Source organism: Rhinoderma darwinii, chromosome 5, assembly GCF_050947455.1.
Source record: "Rhinoderma darwinii isolate aRhiDar2 chromosome 5, aRhiDar2.hap1, whole genome shotgun sequence".
NCBI classification, from domain to species: Eukaryota; Metazoa; Chordata; class Amphibia; order Anura; family Rhinodermatidae; genus Rhinoderma; species Rhinoderma darwinii.
This window is the reverse complement of record NC_134691.1, coordinates 33179870-33196264: the sequence shown is the minus strand read 5'-3', so window position 1 is coordinate 33196264 and position 16395 is coordinate 33179870. Positions and strand designations below refer to the sequence as shown.

Below are 16395 nucleotides of genomic sequence, written 5' to 3'. Positions count from 1 at the left end.
TGGGAAGATGGTCATTGGACACATCAAACTTATCGAAAATGTCACAAGAAAAACAATGGTTTGCTTGGTTTTAACGTTAATGTATTCTTTCATGAGTTATTTACAAGCTTCTCTTTGTTTACAGCCATTGACATGTTGCAGAGGTTAACACATGAGGCGCGGATAGAAATTGTGTTGATGTCTGGTGAACTCAGTACCCGGGTCATTGCAGCAGATTTCAATGCAAGACACCCTACGAGACCACCCATCTCCCATGCTACAGTTTGCAAACTGCTTGCCAAGTTTCGTGAAACTGGTTCAGTGTTGGATTTGCCCAAATGTGGACGCATGAAAACTGTCACTAATGAAGAAACATCAGTGGCTGTCCTAGCTTCATTCAGCAAGAGCCCACAGCGTAGCACTCTCCGCATGTCACTGGAGAGTGGCATCAGTCGAACATCCCTTCGGCGGATATTAGCTACTCAGAAATGGCACCCTTACAAACTCCAGCTGCTGCAGCATCTCAACGAGGATGACCCAGATCGGCGCACTGAATTTGCAGAATGGGCAAAACAAAAATTGGAACAGGACCCCCAGTTTACACAGAACATTTTGTTCAGTGATGAGGCAAACTTTTATGAGAATGGTGAAGTTAACAAACAAAATCACCGCTATTGGTCTGACACTAAGCCACATTGGATAGATCCCTCCAAGACTGTTCGAACACAAAAATTGATGGTATGGTGTGGTATATGGGGTACAAAGATAGTGGGGACATTCTTCATCAATGGAAACCTCAAGGCCACGGGATATCTGAAATTGCTACATAATGATGTGTTTCCCTCTTTATGCACTGAAGCTGGCACGTTCCCTGAGTTTTTCCAGCAAGATGGTGCACCACCACATTATGGGTGTCAGGTCCGAGCATTCCTAGATGAACAGTTTCCTGGAAAGTGGATTGGTCGTCGTGGGCCAGTTGAATGGCCCCCTAGGTCTCCCGATCTGACCCCCTTAGACTTTTATCTTTGGGGTCATCTGAAGGCAATTGTCTATGCTGTGAAGATACGAGATGTGCAGCAACGGAAACTACGGATACTGGAAGTCTGTGCTAGCATTTCTTCTGCGGTGTTGCTATCAGTGTGTGAAGAGTGGGAGAAGAGGGTTGCATTGACAATCCAACACAATGGGCAGCACTTTGAACACATTTTATAAGTGGTCAGAAACTTGTAAATAACTCATGAAAGAATAAAGTAACGTTAAAACCAAGCACACTATTGTTTTTCTTGTGAAATTCTCCATTAGTTTGATGTGTCACATGACCCTCTTCCCTTTGAAAAAACTAAAGTTGGATACTAAATGGCCAACTTCAAAATGGCCGCCATGGTCAACACCCAGCTTGAAAAGTTTCCCCCCTCCCATATACTAATGTGCCACAAACAGGAAGTTAATATCACCAACCATTCCCATTTTATTTAGGTGTATCCATATAAATGGCCCACCCTGTATACTATAATTTGCCCTGGATGTCTATGTACTCTGACCTTAAAAAAGAGCATGCATTTATTCTTGTCTGATCAATACTTAAGCATATGAATCAGTACTTAGATCCCAAAAGTGACGCTAATTAACCTCATTCTTTTCAGTGACAGATGTGAACTGAAAAGATTAACCTTTAAACCTGACACATAACATCCAGCAACTAGATCAATTTGTCATATACAGACTTCCAAAAAGAGCCAATTCTCTATAAATTAACCAAAATATGAAACAATCACTTCAGATACCACATGAATTTATGAAAGATACAACTGGACACCTGTTAGCCCAACAATAAAAACAAGCCCCTAGATTTATATATATATATATATATATATATATATATATATATATATATATATATATATATATATGTGTGTGTGTGAGTCAAAATGTAGGCAGCACGAAAAAGTAAGCGAAAAAAGAGGCTTGAGGAAGGCTCAATGTGCGGAGCCGAAATGTCACAACAGGGCTAATAATGTAGCTTTTTGTTTTACTTACTTTGGAGTGCTGCCTACTTTTTGATTTTTTTTATCTATAAGGGCATGCCCAGACGTGGCGGATTTCTTCCGAAACTGTCCGCATCAATGCCACACAGAATCTGCGTTGCAGATTCTGTTGCGAATCTGCCCAAAATGGGCATTAAATTGATGCGGACTAGCCGCTGCGTATTGAGGTGAAAGTACTTCCCTTCTCTCTATCAGTGCAGGATAGAGAGAAGGGACAGCCCTTTCTCTAGTAAATGTAACAGAAATTCATACTTACCCGGCCGTTGTCTTGGTGACGCGTCCCTCTTTCGGCATCCAGCCCAACCTCCATGGATGACGCGGCAGTCCATGTGACCGCTGCAGTCTGTGATTGGCTGCAGCCGTCACTTAGACTGAGCTGTAAGCACTCTAGAGACAAATGATTTCATTGATTCCAAGGAAAGCTAATTTATTTTTCATTCAATCAAAATGATTCAGAATATGTACAGAACAGAAAAGATTTTTATATTAAATGCAAGCGATAAATAAAGACGTTTCGGCCTAACCAAGGCCTTTCTCACATTCGCTGTAAGATAGAAACAAAAAATACAAAACATATATCAATTAATATTGGACTAAGCACAGAACCAATATATACATAAATACAAACATTCAAAATATAAAAGACGTCCTAAAAGAAGAATTAATGCTCTATATGGTACTCAGCATAAGTAGTAAGGTATATGCCATAAAAGTGACCATTGAAATGATAATCTAATAAATGTAGAAATATGGCTCCTTCACATAGAAAGTATATACATGGATAAACGACCGGGATATGACCCAAATAACATGCAACTATATGAGTTATAATGCATAACATAGATATGATAAAGGCATCAAATAGGAGGGGTATTGTAGAGATACCTCTCTAGACCATACCATAAAATACCGGTATGGAAATAGATAGTGGATAGGGATACAGTAGATATCTAAAAACCAATACGCTCCGCAGCACACATAACATCTACATTACCTCTGCAGACTTCATTCAACAACCATTGTATGCTGCGGACACCAAATTCCGCACCGCAGCCTATGCTCCGCAGCAGAATTGTCCGCAACGTGCAAACGAACCCAACCACAAAGCTGTGAAAGCCAATGGAGAAACGGGTCCGCTGCGGAGTGTCCGCAGCGGAATTCCAGAGCAAATCCGCTACGTCTGGCCATGCCCTAAAGGAAGGACGGCTACTGCTACTGGTGCTGCTTGACTTTGGACTGTTTGTTTTCTATCTATCTATCTATCTATCCATCCATCCATCTATATATATATATATCTACATATATATATATATATATATATATATATATATATAGATAGATGTAGATATATATTTATACATACACATACAGGGAAGGAAATAAGTATTTGATCCCTTGCTGATTTTGTAAGTTTGCCCACTGTCAAAGACATGAACAGTCTAGAATTTTTAGGCTAGGTTAATTTTACCAGTGAGAGATAGATTCAATTTAAAAAAAAAAACTGAAAATCACATAGTCAAAATTATATATATTTATTTGCATTGTGCACAGAGAAATAAGTATTTGATCCCCTACCATCCATTAAGAGTTCAGCCTCCTCCAGACCAGTTACACGCTCCAAATCAACTTGGTGCCTGAATTAAAGAGAGCTGTCTTAAATGGTCACCTGTATAAAAGACTCCTGTCCACAGACTCAATTAATCAGTCTGACTCTAACCTCTACAACATGGGCAAGACCAAAGAGCTTTCTAAGAATGTCAGGGACAAGATCATAGACCTGCACAAGGGTAGAATGGGCTACAAAACCATAAGTAAGACGCTGGGCGAGAAGGAGACAACTGTTGGTGCAATAGTAAGAAAATGGAAGACATACAAAATGACTGTCAATCGACATCGATCTGGGACTACATGCAAAATCTCACCTCGTGGGGTATCCTTGATCCTGAGGAAGGTGAAAGCTCAGTCGAAAACTACAAAAGGAACTTGTTAATGATCTCAAGGCAGCTGGGACCACAGTCACCAAGAAAACCATTGGTAACACATTACGCCGTAATGGATTAAAATCCTGCAGTGCCCGCAAGGTCCCCCTGCTCAAGAAGGCACATGTACAGGCCCGTCTGAAGTTTGCAAATGAACATCTGGATGTATCTGAGAGTGATTGGGAGAAGGTGCTGTGGTCAGATGAGACTAAAATTGAGCTCTTTGGCATTAACTCAACTCGCTGTGTTTGGAGGAAGAGAAATGCTGCCTATGACCCAAAGAACACCGTCCCCACTGTCAAGCATGGAGGTGGAAACATTATGTTTTGGGGGTGTTTCTCTGCTAAGGGCACAGGACTACTTCACCGCATCAATGGGAGAATGGATGGAGCCATGTACCGTCAAATCCTGAGTGACAACATCCTTCCCTCCACCAGGACATTAAAAATGGCTCGTGGCTGGGTCTTCCAGAACGACAATGACCCGAAACATACAGCCAACAAAGGAGTGGCTCAAAAAGAAGCACATTAAGGTCATGGAGTGGCCTAGCCCGTCTCCAGACCTTAATCCCATCGAAAACTTATGGAGGGAGCTGAAGATCCGAGTTGCCAAGCGACAGCCTCGAAATCTTAATGATTTACAGATGATCTGCAAAGAGGAGTGGGCCAAAATTCCATCTAACATGTTTGCAAACCTCATCATCAACTACAAAAAACGTCTGACTGCTGTGCTTGTCAACAAGGGTTTTGCCACCAAGTATTAAGTCTTGTTTGCCAAAGGGATCAAATACTTATTTCTCTGTGCACAATGCAAATAAATATATATAATTTTGACAATGTTATTTTCTGTTTTTTTTATTTATATAATCTATCTCTCACTGGTAAAATTAACCTAGCCTAAAAATTCTAGACTGTTCATGTGTTTGACAGTGGGCAAACTTACAAAATCAGCAAGGGATCAAATACTTATTTCCTTCACTGTATGTGACGAAAATGAATACATTTTGGCTGTACTGTCTCTTAATTTATCAAACAATTCTAGTGACAGTAGTCAAATGGGATGAAATTTCATCCCTGGAGGCTGGGATGGTCACAGAAGGAGAGAGATCTGGGTAAGAGGTTTTTTTTTTTCCTAGTTGCGATCTTTGCAGCAGAATAGCAGCTTTTCCGCCGCAAAAATCGCAACATCTGCTATTTGTTGCAGGTTTTACCTCCCTATTAAATTCAATGGAAAAAAAAACACAACAGAAAACCAGCTGTTCTGCAGCATGAATTGACATGCTGCGGATTGAAAATTGCACCACAGGTCAATTTATGAACGGTTTTTCGTTTTTTTACACAGCGTGTGGATGAGATTTGTTCAAATATCCTCCACTCTGTTTCTACTGTAATACGCTGCAGATTTTCCACAGTGAAATCCGTTGGGGAAAATCCGCAGTATTTACACTACGTGTGAACCCGGCCCCACGGTAAGCCAATAAGTTTACCTGTAGTACTGTTACAAATGTAGCCAATGTAGAATGTAACAATCATCTAGTACATTTTTACCTTTTTGTTCTATTTCCTTTTTTATGTTTCAGTTTGTTGCTACACAGAAATTATCAACAGGCAGGTTAGCTTTTCTTGATAGACCTCAATATTTGTAATTTATATGCATATTTAGAATATCTTCTACCTGGAATACCCAGAGCAGCCAGTTACAGATAAATAAAACTGAAATTTTGCTTTCAGTGAAAAAATCCTTGGAATACTCGACAGCTCTACCAATGTACAGAGCAATGAATTTCCACTATTTATCTTTCCGTGCACTCTACCTATGTCACAGATGAAAGAAATTAAATGCTGAGAGCATGGCAGAATGGGATTACAATAATTATTTATTTTGCAGTGCACTCACCTAGGCCTAGGCAATTATGACCTAAATAAAAAATCACGAATAACTGAACATGTAACCTCGATGACGATTATTGAACGATTATTTAGGCCACACCCCTTTTTCATGCCATGCCCCCTTTTGCATGCTACGCCATTGAATTAATCGTTATCCCTCGAGCCTGCTGTATATAATATACCCCCTGACACTGCTCCCACACAGTATAATGCCCCATAGCTTCCCCCACACATTATAATGCCCCTATAGTTGCCCTCAATCCTGTATAATGCCCCTATAGTTGCCCCCACAAAGTATAATGCCCCTATAGCTGCCTCACACAGTATAATGCTCCCCATAACTGTCCTCCACACAGTATAATGCCCCCATAGCTGTGTCTACATAGTATAATGCCCTCCATAGCTGCATATTCATAGTATAATGCCCCCATAGCTGCCTCTACATAGTATAATGCTCCCATATTTGACTTCCATGCAGTATAATGCCCCTATAGCTGCCCTTACACAGTATAATGCCCCCTAACTGCCCCCATAGCTGCACCCCACACAGTATAAAGTCTCCCATAGCTGTCAGGCGCAGACAGGCTCGATGACGTCACTGCCTCGCGTCCAGTGATACATGGTGAATTGTAGAGCAGGGACATTACAGTCCCCTGCTCTACCATTGCATTGAACTGTATCTGCATCCTGAAAATGCAGATACAGTTTAAACAGGGAAAAAATAATATATAAAACCGAAATTCACAAGATGATGTTGATTAATTGTGCTGAATATCGATTTTGATTATTTTTCGATTAATTGCCCAGTCTAACACTCACCCCATTTCATAGATGAAAAAAGGGAATATTACTAATACAGCACACTGAAAATGTTTTTGCTGAACAAGATAAATAGCCAAATAGTGCGACAAACCTCACAAAACTTTTTTTTCTCATCTTTGCAACCAGTTTTATTCATAAATGATTTGCCAGTGCTGCCAAGACATAAGTATCCAAATAGCCTGCTTAAGAAGAACACCTCATGAATGAATCAAGTATTCATGTCTTGAAAAGATTTCCAGGTTATAATGAATATATTCCCAGGACCTGCGGAGCTGGTAAGGTAGGTATAATGAAGCCTTTACTATTTTACCATTTTAGGGCCAGAAAAAGCTGGAAATAATACAGGACGTGTTTTTTAACCCCTTAGTGTCTAAGCCTGTTTTGGCCTTGGGGACACAGCTGATTTTTAAAATCTGAAATGTGTTATTTATGTGGTAATAACTGCAGAATGCTTTTTCCTATCCAAGCGATTCTGAAATTGTTTTCTCGTGACATGTTGTGCTTTATGATACTGAAAAAATGTGGTCGTTAAATTCAATATTTATTTGTAAAAAAAAAAAAAAAATTTAGAGAAAATTTGCAAAAATCTGCATTTTTCTAAATTGTAATGTATCTGCTTGTAAAACAGATCGTAATAACACACAAAATATTTACTAGTTAACATTTCTTATATGTCTACTTTATATTTGCATCATTTTTTGAACGTCCTTTTATTTTTCTAGGATGTCACAAGGCTTAGAACTTTAGCTGCACTTTCTCGCATTTTCAAGAAAATTTCAAAAGGCTATCTTTTCAGGGACCAGTTCAGTTCTGAAGTGGCTTTGAGGGCCTTATATATTAGAAAGTCCCCATAAATCACCCCATTTTAAAAACTGCACACCTCAAAGTATTCAAAACAGCATTCAGAAATTATTTTAACCCTTTAGGCATTTCACAGGAAATAAAGCAATGTAGAGGTAAAATTTACAAATTTCACTTTTTTATTTTACGAAATTCATTTGTAATACAGTTTTTTCTGTAACACACAAGGTTTTACGAGAGAAACGCAACTCATTACTTATTGCCCAGATTCTGCAGCTTTTAGAAATATCCCACATGTGGCCCTAGTGTGTTAATGGACTGAAGCACCGGCCTCAGAAGCAACGGAGCACCTGGTGGATTTTGGGGCCTCTATTTTATTAGAATATATTTTAGGCACCATGTCAGGTTTGAAGAGGTCATGTGGTGCCAAAACCGTGGAAACCCCCCAAAAGTGACCCCATTTTGGAAACTACACCCCTCAAGGAATTTTTCAAGAGGTATAGTTAGCATTTTTAGCCCACAGGTTTTTTGCTAAATTTATTGGAACTGGTCTGTGAAAATGAAAATCGACTTTTTTTCTGAAAAAACATACGATGTTTTAGTTTTTACAAGGAATAAAGGAGAAAAAGCACCCCAACATTTGTAAAGCAATGTCTCCCGATTACGGCAATACCCCATATGTGGTAATAAAGTGCTGTTTGGACCCACGGCACGCCTCAGAAGGGAACGAGGGCCATTTGGATTTTGGAGCGCAGATTTTGCTGGAATGGTTTTCGGTGCCATGTCGTGTTTGCAAAGCCCTGGAGGGACCATAACAGTAAAAACTCCCCAAAAGCGACCCTATTTTGGAAACTACACCCCTCAAGGAATTTTTCTAGGGGTATAGTTAGCATTTCGACCCTACACGTTTTTTGCTGAATTTATGGGAATTATGCTGTGAAATTGAAAATCTAAATTTTTTCTAACAAAATGTAGTTTTAGCTCAGATTTTTTCATTTTTACAATAGATAAAGGAGAAAAAACACCCCAATATTTGTAAAGCAAACTCTTCTGAGCACAGCAATACCCCATATGTGGTAATAAACTGCTGTTTGGACACATGGCGGAAGTTAGAAAGGACGGAGCGCCATTTGACTTTTGGAGCTCAAGTTTTGCTGGAATGGTTTGCGGCCCCATGTCACATTTGCAAAGCCACTGAGGGGCCAAAATAGTGCAAACCCGGCAAAAGTGACCCCATTTGGGAAACTATACCCCTCGTGGAATTTATCTAGCGGTATAGTGAGCATTTTGACCCCACAGATTTTTTGCTGAATTATTGGGATTATGCAGTGAAAATGAAAATCTACATTCTTTCCACTAAAATGTTTAATTTTTTTCATTTTCACAAGGAATAAAGGAGAAAAAGCGCCACAACAATTGTAAAGCAATTTCTCCCGAGTACGGCAATACCCCATATGTGGTCATAAACTGCTTCTTGTATACACCACAGGGCTCAGAATGGCAGGAGTGCTACTTGGCATGTAGATTTTGGTTGATTGTTTTTTGGGCGCCATGTCGCATTTACAGAGCCCCTGAGGTACCCATACAGTAGAAACCCCTGAGAAGTGACTCCATTTTGGAAACTTTACCCCTCAGGGTAATCATCTAGGGGGGTACTGAGCATTTTGATCCGACAAGTGTTTCATAGATTGTATTAGAATGAGGCAGTGAAAATGAGAAATTATTTTTTTTCCCAAAAATATGTCGTTTTGCACCCAATTTTTTTTTCCACAAGGGGTCATAGGAGAAAAAACAACACATAATTTGTTACCCAATTTCTCCCGAGTATGGCAATACCCCATGTGTGGCCCAAAACTGCTGTTTGGGCACATGGCAGAGCTCAAAATGGAAGGAGTGCCATCTGGCTTTTAGAGCACAGATTTTGCTGGACTGGTGTATGGGCGCCATGTCGCATTTGCAGAGCTCCCTTAGGTACCAGAGTAGAGTGTAAAACCATGAGAAGTGACCCCATTTTCTAAACTACACCCCTCAAGGCATTTATCATTTGCCTGGACATATGACAGGGCTTAGGAGTGAAAGGCGCATGTGAGATCTATTTTGGTGATTTTCGCAGCATTAGCCCACAATGGCATGGCTCTGGGGTTAAATAGTAAAACAAATCCCCAGGTAGTGATCCCCATTTTGGAAACTGCACCCCTGAAGGCATTTTATTAACGGGTGTAGTGAGCTTTTTGACCACACAGGGTTTTTTTTTCTATTAGAAATGAACGCTCAGTGGATGGTGCAAAGTGAAAATTGCAAATTTCCACAGGTATGTGCCATTTTAGTGCACAATATTTTGTGCCCAGATTGTGCCACTGAATGCAAATACCTCAAACTGTTAAGCGGGTTCTCCCGGGTATGGCGATGCCATATATGTGGACGTAAACTGCTGCTTGGGCACGCTGCAGGGCCCAGAAGGGAGGTTGCGCCATTTGGCTTTTGGAGCGCAGATTTTGCTTAGTGGTAGTTTTTTGGGGGGTTTTGCTGGTATTTCAGTTTATGATGTGGGGCATACGTAAGCTGTGCGGAGTATATCAGGGCATAATAAGAGGGTATAATAATTGGGTAAATAAATAATTGTCCACAGATGTGTGGCGAGTGTCGCACTTATAAATGGTGCCAGATCTTATCCGCTTATGGACACTCTGCACATTTTGCATTGCTATATTCTGAGAGCCAGAACTTCTTTATTTTTTCTCCACCGGAGCCGTGTGAGGGCTTATTTGTTGTGGGACAATCTGTAGTTTTCATTGGTACCATTTTGGGGTACATGCGATTTTTTGATCACTTTGTATTTCATTTTTTGGCAAGCAAGGTGACCAAAAATCTGCAATTCTGATGTGTTTTATTATTTTTATTTTTTACGGCGTTCGCCATGCGCTATGAATGACAATTTTACTTTATTCTGCGGGTCGGTATGATTACGGCCATACCATATGTATATAGTTTCTCTTATGCTTTGCAGCGTCTACACGAAAAAGTCACTTTTGTTTCAAATAATTAATTTTTTGTGTCACAATATTCTGAGAGCCATAACTTTTTTATTTTTTTTATAAAAAAAGCTGCGGGAGGGCTTGTTTTTTGCGGGACGGGCTGCAGTTTTTAATGGTATCATTTTGGGGTACATGCAACTTTTAGATCCATTTTTTTTATTCTGTTTTGCGAGGAGTTGTGACTAACAAACAGCGATTCTGGAATAGTTTTTTATTTAATTTTTTTACAGTGTTCACCATACGGGTAAAATAGCGTGATATTTTTATAGTTTGGGTCGTTACGGACGCGGGGATACCACATAAGTGTACTTTTTTTATGTTTTTTGTTTTTTCCTATAATAAAAGACTTATTATAGGAAAAAAGGCTGTTATAGTGTTTTTTAACATGAAACTTATTTTTTTTTACTTTTTTACAACATTTTTATTAACTTGTTTTAACTTTTTTTGTGTCCCACTAGGAACTAGAGGACATGAAGCCCTGATCGCTATTCTAATACACTGCACTACCTACATAGTGCAGTGTATTATAGCTGTCAGCTATTCACTGACAGCAAGCATATTAGGCTTTGCCTCCTGGCGGGGCCTAATAGGCTTCCGTACTAGGAAGCGATTGTTAGGTTACGGTTGCCATAGCAACCATTGGAACACCCGAGGATAGCTGCATCTAAGGGGTTAATCGGCCGGATCGGAGCCTAGCTCCGGTCCTGGCCATTAGAGCACGATGTCAGCTGTGACAAACAGCTGACACGCGCCCGTGGCAACCATCGTGGTTGCCGACAGGCTACAAGACACTTCGATGCATCGAGCATCAGGGCCTAACTCCGGTCCTGGCCATTGCAGAGGGGTGTCGGACAGCTGATTACCGGCGGTGATAGAGCTTCTGAGCCAGCGCCTTCACATACACACGTCATGGAGCTGTGATTGGTCAGTCTGCTTTGACTGACCAATCACAGCGATCGCCGGCATGAGACCGCAGTGAATGGTCCCCTGCCGTCTTACTGTGCCGATCAACTGTCATAAACAGTTGACGGCACAGTTCTGTCACCTTGTCCTTTGACAGGGTGACAGTTTTTAGCCAGGACGCACCGAAACGCCCGGTGCCTTAAAGCACTGCAATACAGGACGTACTGGTGCGTCCTGGTTCGGTAAGGGGTTAAACGCGTGCGCATAAAAAACAAATGCGCACTAAGGGCGCACTTTCCCATTGATGTTAATAGGAAGCTTAAATCATGTGTTTTTGATGTTTTTTGGGGCGCTTTACGCGTCAAAATTTTTATTTTACCAACAAAAAAATATCTGTGTACATATTGCTACTCTCAAAATGACAGGATTTGAATTAAATATTGTAGATTTGAACTAACTTAGCTAAACATACATTGTCACCTAGTACTTCATATTAAATCGAAGGTAAGCAGATGATTATGTGTTTCTAGGACAACACAGTTATACTTTAACTCAATTTGTTCCTGAAATTGTATATAAGGCCGCATTCGAGTGTTCTTCAAGAATGTTATGCTAGAACATTTTACTTTAATGTAATTTTTTGTTTTATAAAATCTCCTTCAGAAGATGGGATTGTGGTATTTTTCCAGGTCAAAACCGAATATAAGACAAATATAAAGAGAACAGTATATGTATTATATAGGAAACTATTGGAAAGTTAGAAAATTGGTAAGCATTCATATGTAAAAAAAAATCTTTCTTTTTGAAGGAACATTAATAATAATAGTTGGCACACCTTCGTTTTTCACTCCCGCCTTCCTGGAGCCATCACTCTTTTATTTTTCCATCAATAGTGAAGTTGTAGTTTCTATTGGTAGCATTTGAAGTACCATATAATGTACTGGGAAGCTAAGAAAAAAATATTTGCGGGCTGAAATTTGAAAAAACGGATTCCTCCATTGCTTTTGGGGTTTCGTTTTTACGGCTTTTATCGTGTGGTAAAAACGTCAACTTAACATTATTCTGTGGCTCAATACGATAAGATAAGGTGATACCGAAGTTAAAATAGGTTTTTCATATTTTACTGCTTAAAAAAATGTGTTCTGCTTCAACACATTACGACTTTCTTATTTTTCCATGGATTGAGCGTAGTGAGGGCTTATTTTTTTGCGGTACAAGCTGTAGTTTTTATTGGTACTATTTTTTGGTACATACAACTTTTTTAGCACTTTTTATTAAGTTTTGTTTGAGAGCTGAGTTGACCAAAAACAGCGATTTGGGCGTTTTAAATGTTTTATTTTTTTACGGAGTTCACCGTGTGCATTAAATAATGCTATATTGTAATAGTTCAGACTTTTACAGAAGCAGCAATACCAATTTTGTTTACTTTTTTTTATTTTTTACATTACTTTAGAGAAAAATGGGATAAAGGTTTTTTTGAACTTTTAATATTTATTTATTTTCACTACTAAAAACTTTATTTCACTTTTTTTACACATTTCATTAGTCCCTCTAGGGGACTAATGTATAGCAGTATATTGTCACTTTTCCAGGCTTCTGTTAAGCCCTGCCACAGGTAGAGTGAAGGCAGTCCTGGGGGCCTTCATTAGGCCCCTGGGATGTCATGACAACCATTGTCACCCCCTGATCTTGCTTTGGGAGGGCCGACGAGCTGTTGGAGAGGGTCACCCCCCTCTTTTCAATGCCTCACGATTGACCGCAGCATTTGAGGGGTTAAACAGCGCGATCGCTGTTCCTGGCTGTTAGTCCCGGGTGTCAGCTGTAAAACACAGCTGACACCCGCTGAGTATGGAGCACACTTAGCACGTGAGCGCGCTCCATACATCACCCCACGTACTATGACGTACCTGGCACGTCATTTTGCAGGAAGGGGTTATCAGTTACTAGCTACCATTACGAAGGTCAAATGGTATGTGCTCGTTAGCAAATGTTTCTATTAAAAGCAACACCCTAACCCTACCCCTCATTAATCTGACCACACCCAGAAAACAATCCCTGGTCATAAGTACAGTGCTCATACAATAGTACTGCAATGCTAATACAATAGGGTTAACTCTATAGAAGTGCCAAATATAAAATGTGTCCAGCAGAGCAACGCATGCACAAATGTTCTAGTAGTGCTCATAAATTTATACTAGCCATAACAATGCTTATACAAATTTGTCAGACACAGAGCTACCCATATAAATGTACTAGTAGTCACAATCATTATTGAATAGTGTTATCCACAGTGCCCCTATAATGCTGTCTGTTGTAGCATCCCTATAATAGTTTCAACCCAATTTCCCCTTACAACGGTGTAATCTATAGTTATCCCATTATATGGCCCATCACAGTGCCCCAATAATGTCTCATTCTATTTTCTCCACAACAAGCAACTGCTGGATCCGGGCATCAGTGAGCTCCGGGACAGTCTGTAGCGCTACTTGGCAGCAGCAAATGCACTGATTCATAATCTCTGAGATGCTCTCAATGGCAATCTGGTCTGGGGAACGTAAGGGACCTTCACATTGTCTTCACGACCAAAAACGGTCCATGTGTCAGCCTTATTTCTCGGCCCGACCATGGTATAGGTGAACGGGACTCCTGCCATCACAGACATTTATGATGCTAGGAGTCCCTGCCTCCCCACGGAACTGCTGTTCCATACATACTGAACAAAATAATACAGTATGGAACAGCAGTTCCGTGGGAGGCAGAAACTGCTAGTATAAATGTCTATGATGGCAGGAGTCCCGTTCACCTGTATTGTGGTCGGGCCGATCTCAGTCATGTGGAAGAGGTGTAAGTGTTCCCTTAATGCTGTGTTTCATGTTTAAGAAATTAAGTATCATGTTCTACATAAGCAAAAATAGGACTTCCAAGAAAATGTTAAAACAGGCTTTCCATTATTTAATTACCACACTGCATCGTTTTTAAATATTTGCAACATACAATAAGATGAATAAACGTATACACCCCATTTCGATATTGTCCACTTCCACGTACATTATGGGTTGAAATAACATTTGTTATACAAATCATTGTCACCAAGTTTCAAAAGTAATATTGTAAGGATTTCTTCTAGAATTGCCTGACTTTACATTTTAGTCATCAAGTTTCCAAATGCCTATATAAAAAATATGTTTTAGGAACAATATTGACGTCCCTATCCGTATGTCCAAATTAAGTAATAAAATCAGCATTATAAAGTGCAAGATTTTCCACAACCTTGTCTTACCTTGTTTTCATGCAGTACTAGATATATTTATTTCTCTGAGGCGCCATGCACACGACCGTAAAATCGCCCGTAATTACGTACCGTAATTATGGGCCCATTAATTTCTATGGCCGACGGACACATTCCTGTATGTCTACGTGAGGGTGTCCGTGCCGTAGGAACCTGCTGAGAAAAATTGGACATGTCCTATTTTTTTATTTTACGGACCGTGCTCCTATATTTTATAATGGGAGCACTGCCCATAAAAACGGCTGGCTGTCCGCAGCCATCCTCAGCCAGCTGTGCCCGTAATTATGAGTCGTAATTACGGGCACGGTATTGCGCATGAAGCCTAATAAAAGAAGAAATCCTATTTACCTCACTAATGTTTCTATTGAACTATGTTTCCCATCATTCCTTATTTTGTATCTTGTTTTAAAAAAACAAACAAAACAAACCTTGTAACCTCAGCTATACATTAGGGTAAAGGCCCTAACGTCTGTTTAATCCCTATTGGAAAAATATGGTTAATTCAAGACGAGATAGAATGGGTAAGATCATCTGGGTGACCAAATGACAGAAACATTAGAACTATGGCTGTTAGATGTTAGATGCCAGCCAGCCAGCCAGCTACTACCTGTGCTTGGTTGTGAAGGTAGAAGTCTAGAGCACGCACAGCTGAGCTTACAATAGACATCCTGCACAAACATACACATCAGGTTTGAAGAGACTTTCCAACTTCTGAAAAAAAAAAAATAACTGCAGCAAATGTTATAATGTTGGTTTACAAGCGGCTGGCAAGTGACCACTAATGCCTGTGATTGGCTGCAGCATGCATGTGCTGACAGCTAGTAAAAATAGACCAGAGGAACCGCCAGACCATCTTTGGTGGATCGGCGAAAGAGAGCTGAGTATTTTTTTTTGTTATTTTATAATATTTGCTTGCTGTTATTAATTTGTTCAGAAGTTGGATAACCACTTTAAGGAGCAGAGTGAATTGTTTGCATGCATAATCAATAGCTGACCATAGTTGATACAAATTTTTGCCTTATCCAATGACTGGGCCAACAATTAGAGGTGCTCACTGAGGAATTCAAATAGTCCTCTCTTGGTTTTTTTTTTCACAGAAAAATAAAATATTGTATCCTGTTACCCAAGTAGCACAGCGGGGCTCTGAGGACAGGCAGGTTTCCCACTTAAAGGTCCATGTCAATGAAAGTAGTCTATGACCAGAATTAGAATGATATGAACTATAACTTATATCAACCCTTTACATCATCGAATATACCATCAATAATATTACTGTTATATCTTTTACTGTGGAGTTCGTCATCCATACTACAGAATAACATACATAATATAATTGACATTTGTTCATATTATGTCTTTGAACAATATATCATCATTTATTTTTTTCCCTTCAGATTTGCCTCAACTAGAGAATATATTGGAAAAAAAAATACGCCCAACATCAACCCTCACTTGGCTGTTACAGAATGTTCCCACATGACACAGCTGTGTGCAGGATGACAGCTTCCCTTTCGTTCATTAAATGTAAAAAAAACAAGAACAGTATCATTAAAAAAAGAAAAAGTTATGTATAAAATAACACAATATATTTTTTAAATAAGTGAGATTTTGGCAAAAATGGTGCCCTAAATTAATTCACATACTAAAAGTTCT

At 39.7% G+C, this 16395-nt stretch overlaps 1 protein-coding gene across 6 annotated transcripts in view; it reads right to left on the bottom strand.

Annotated features, from left to right (window-relative positions):
* Positions 1-16395, bottom strand: part of CSMD3 (CUB and Sushi multiple domains 3) — a 1175227-nt gene that overhangs the window by 771825 nt on the left and 387007 nt on the right. The gene's annotated exons all lie outside the window — the stretch shown is intronic.